This window comes from Uloborus diversus, chromosome 3 (assembly GCF_026930045.1).
Source record: "Uloborus diversus isolate 005 chromosome 3, Udiv.v.3.1, whole genome shotgun sequence".
In the NCBI taxonomy this organism is placed as follows: domain Eukaryota; kingdom Metazoa; phylum Arthropoda; class Arachnida; order Araneae; family Uloboridae; genus Uloborus; species Uloborus diversus.
The window spans coordinates 97502724-97507397 of NC_072733.1; the positions used below are offsets into that span (position 1 = coordinate 97502724).

General features: G+C 32.6%; 1 long non-coding RNA gene across 1 annotated transcript; it reads right to left on the reverse strand.

The window, feature by feature from the left end:
• Positions 1-1470: 1470 nt before the first annotated feature.
• On the reverse strand, positions 1471-4254 carry LOC129219461 (uncharacterized). The gene is made up of 3 exons (XR_008580420.1): positions 3902-4254; positions 1803-1914; positions 1471-1679 (listed from the first exon to the last, which is right to left on the reverse strand). It is a non-coding gene; the product is annotated as an uncharacterized LOC129219461 (long non-coding RNA).
• Between the last annotated feature and the right edge of the window lie 420 nt (positions 4255-4674).

Sequence of the window (4674 nt, forward strand, 5' to 3'; positions counted from 1 at the left end):
GATTTAATTTTTAATTGCATTAATTGAAAATTTAACTGCTACGTTACAGATTCATCATTTACACAGATTACACATTTATTTATTATTATTAAGCTCAGCGTTTTCGATTTGAAAATTTTAATGTACTGAAAAAAGGTGGATAGGGCGGTTTTTCCCAGGGTGGACAAAATCTGGCAACCTTGCCTTTCGGTGATATTCCGCATAGCTTTGAACCCGACATTTCTTTGAAAAAACTTCTCAAGATACCATTTAAGGATTTTTTTTCCTCTAGTAAATGCTTTCACTTGATTCATAGCATATTATAGGATTCTAATAGAGACTTTTATCAGTTTATATTGATTGTTTTCAGTTGTAAGACGTGATTTTTTTGATAAGTTGACCAAAAGTTTAAAAAGATGTGATATATGGAAATTCACTGTATAATATTGATTACATTTTGTTTCACTAGCTGTGAAACTAGCTAGCAGACGAGTGACCGAAGCAATGGTTTGGTCACTCGTCTGGTCATCAGTGCTGATTCTACATTAGCTACCAGTTTGTTTGGCACTCTAGGCTTCCTTAAGAGGTTTTCCACCTCCAGCTCACTCACTTCCTATGCCGGGCTGATGAGTGCTAATAAGCGCGAAACTGCAGTCATCGGCTGGAATTGACTGAGCTGGCGGTGTACTTCATGTATTTCCGCCTTAACCCTGGCTATAGGGCGGTAAGTTACTGAAAAGTATATATGGACTTTCAATATTTTACCCCGCCATGGAGAACAACATAGTGGCATGTTCTGAGTATGAAATCTCTCACTACACAGCAAATCATGGATTATACAAAGTATAGTTTTACCATATGGACACATCAAGCCATTGTTGAGTATATATAGATTATTGTGTATGTGTGTTGTAATTTTTTATTTTACTTTATCCTGGTAAACTTTGCTTCTTTAATAATAAATTGATAAAAATTACCCTCTTATCCATACTATTCACTACTTACTAGTAATCAGACTGCCTATTGTTTGGGAGGAAAACTTTTTGATGCTTAAAATACATATTACTCATTAGTCTTAAAACCAATTTTGAATGTTCAACAGTTTGTATAAAAAATAACAATGACACATTCAAATAAAATAATTTTATTTTAAAAAAAAATCCATTGTTTTTATGAAAATCAGCCTTGTGTGCAAAATTTTTCGCTATGCCAATGAATCTGATGTTATGTTAGCCACTTCAACTGTGATAACCTAGAAATATATGTTGCATGAAAATCCTTCTTGTTTGAGTATGAAAGGTTTTTTAAGAAAGATAAAGTTCTGCATCAATTTCCACACTACCTTAAAGTGGCATCCAGACTGGAGCATCATAAAACAGCTTCTGAACATGACCTAAGATCAAAAGCACTCTAGTGGGGATGCCACTTTGGAGGTATGATGCAATAAGCGCATTACCCCTTTTTGCAGAAGCAAGGCGGGTTCCCCAGGAGGTATATTTCCATCACAGAAAAGAAAAGCTATTTGCTACTATTTTTAAAATGTCATTAAGAATTGATGGTGTAATAATCATTTACAAGAGTTGTTAGATAGTTCTAACTAATGGGAAAATTTTATACCAGGTATGTATCCAATGAAGGTGTAAGAATTGGAACATTTCTTCATTTATAAATGTTCATCCATCTGAAAATGCAGCAGGAAACTAAAAAATACAAAATTGTGTTTGGAAAATCAATAATTTTATGTAAGGACATTACACAAATATTTTATTTACTTTGAAAAATAAAAAATCATTTATAAACAGAAAAGATATTAAAAGTAATACCTCTAGTGTGATACTTTAATGTCCAAAAGAAAAACATTTACTCGAATTGACTGGTTCTCAAAAATATTCATGAATGCAAGCCTTCATTGAGTTAGCACACTTTGTCCTTTGCCTAATATTTTAAATAAAAGAAATGAATAAAATTGTAGAAAAGTTATCAAAATTCAACATTTGACAAAAAAAAAAAGAAAAATTAATTTGAATTATGAAATTTTGAATCCAAATTATGTTTTTCGCAATCATGAGTTGCGACAGGACCCTACTCATTGGAGTTATTGTTTCTGGAAACGGCTCCTGTCCCTCCAAGCCTGCCCCTTCTCCTGGGCCTGAGCGGTTACGTGTTTATAGTTTTGTGTATGTAGGCGCGCGTTCGGGCATGTGTCGGCTTGTGTGTGTGCGTAAACCTGTGTGTATGCACGAAGGCGCGTGCGTATGTGTGTAAAAGCGTGTGTGAGTGTATGAGCGTGTGTGTAAGTAGGACATGAACACCACCGCCGAGCTGATTTTAGAGGACAGTGGTTAGGACCAGAGGAGCCGCGCCTGCAGAGGCTCCCAATCCAAGCTGAAAAAGGAACCACAATGCCAAGGACGGTCAAATGAAAACAATTAGCAATCGTTATTGCTCAAAAAGAATAAACACAAATAAGCAACTGTTGAAAATGCAAGAACATTAATGAACAACAAATGGGCGATTTTCGGAAAAAATGTCCCGTTCGTAACGCTGGAGAATCAAAAATCAGGATACTACGTGTAAAAAGCGAAAGAGCTTAAAGAGGCATAACAATTTTGTATCGGGATGAAGAAAAAAAACTATGTTTTGTTACAAAAATTAGAATCGTTTACAAGACATTTAAAAACATATGAATAATTTTCCACATTACAGTCAAATCTCAATAACTCGAATATTCCTTTATCTCGAAGTTTTCATCAGATGCCAAACTTTTGAGACTGTTGTGAAAATTCCCCATAACTCGAAGTACCAACAACTCGAACGTTTTAGCCCATGGACTTCGAGTTATCGAGAGTTGACTGTATTTCCTAACAAAGAATTAGTCTACTTATCTTCTGTTTCAAACACAAGTGACATTTCAATGAAGCACGGTCATGAAAATGCTTCATTAATAGATCAAAATATAAATGGAATCTTTCTTGCACTCAGAGTTATATTTTTACTTTCATAACTTAAAATTATATATATGAAAAAACAGGATTTTTAAAGAAATTTTTAAATTTGATTAACGAGACTACTGTACTGTACATTGGTTTGAAATGCACTTCTTAATTTCACTTCAACAGCTTTGTCAAAAATGTTTGTATTCTCGTTGGGCCCTCACACCGAACATAGTATAACAGTAAAGCAGACCTGTAGGTACTCAGAAAAGTAATTTTGCATTGAAGGTGCACTGCTTGGCATTGAATTTATGGTACGAGATTTGGCGAATCACATAATATGTATACAGTATAGAAAATATGTTTAATCATCCAGTGGTAAATATAGAATGATAAGTGTTCTTCATCTCTTCAGCAGGAAATTACTAAGATTTAAAAGATATAAATATGGCACAGCTCCAAAGACTAGTTTTAATCATTAAAATTTTGTACAGTATTTATATTACTTGACAAATATCACATGAATTTACAATTAATATACCTGAATCAATGGAATGCATGAGCTGTATATGAATGTTGAAAATTTATTTAACCTGAGAACTAATGTTCGGGGATGAAGGAAATAAGAATGAATTCAGGTAATTGCAGGACTAGTAGAATAAACCTTTGTATTCAACAAGAGAAAATAATTTATAGTTTTTTTGCACTTGGTGGTATAGTTTTTTTTTTTTTTTTTTTTTTTTTTTTTTTTTGTACTAATAGTGAGACAAGTTTACAACATCATTTTTTAATACTCAAAGCTAAAAAAAAAAAAAAAAAAAAAAACTGAAAAAAAAATGATTTGTTTATAAAAATTCCATTATTTGATTTTTTTTAACGGGAATAAATGAAAATTCAAGAAGTATTATACATATCATTCAACTTTACATGGGCAAAACTGATGTAAACATAACGACTATAAAGTGTAGATTAATGACGAAATAACTTACTATGCTTCAGCAGCTCGAGGCATAAAATTTGTATTCCTCCTTCTTACAAGATGGCTTGCACAAAAAGAAAGAAAAAGTTGACACAGCATCAGTTTTCAGTACTCTTTTTTAGTCCGATAAAATCCTTGTGGTCATACATGGCCGTCGTGACAACCTTGAATATCGTGATTTGACATTGACAACCGATTTATTTTTTTAGCTCTGTAGTTGAATGTGAAAGGATTTTGAGGGATATTTCCTGCTCTTTGAATTCTTCTTTATCATCATTATTCGTTCATCTACACGCACAACCGCTTGTTAGCATTTTTCTTTACGAAAAAACCTAATTTCGACAGCTAACGCCACGCTCCCAATACCTTTAACATTACCATGTGCGTTTGTTTTGCATAAGGAGCCGTATCCGCGGTGTTCTTCTTCTCGGCGTGAAAGTATCCCATTCATTAAAAAAAAAAAAAAAAACATTATTCAAATACCATTGCTCGTAATTAAATCATGAAATATTACATTTACAAAATATATTAAACAACTATAGAATTAAAAATATTGATTCTTCCCAACAGATACCACATAGTGTTTCAATAATGATCTCACTATTGCCGAGATTTATTATCCTATAAAGCATTCTTGAAAACAATGACTGTAATTTAAAACTGATATTCATGTTAAATACTGCTCGTGAATTTTCGAATGAATATCAGAAATAGTTATTCAAAACACAAGCAACTGTATAAATAAATGAAATAACTATAATATGTACAGATAATGAAATATTT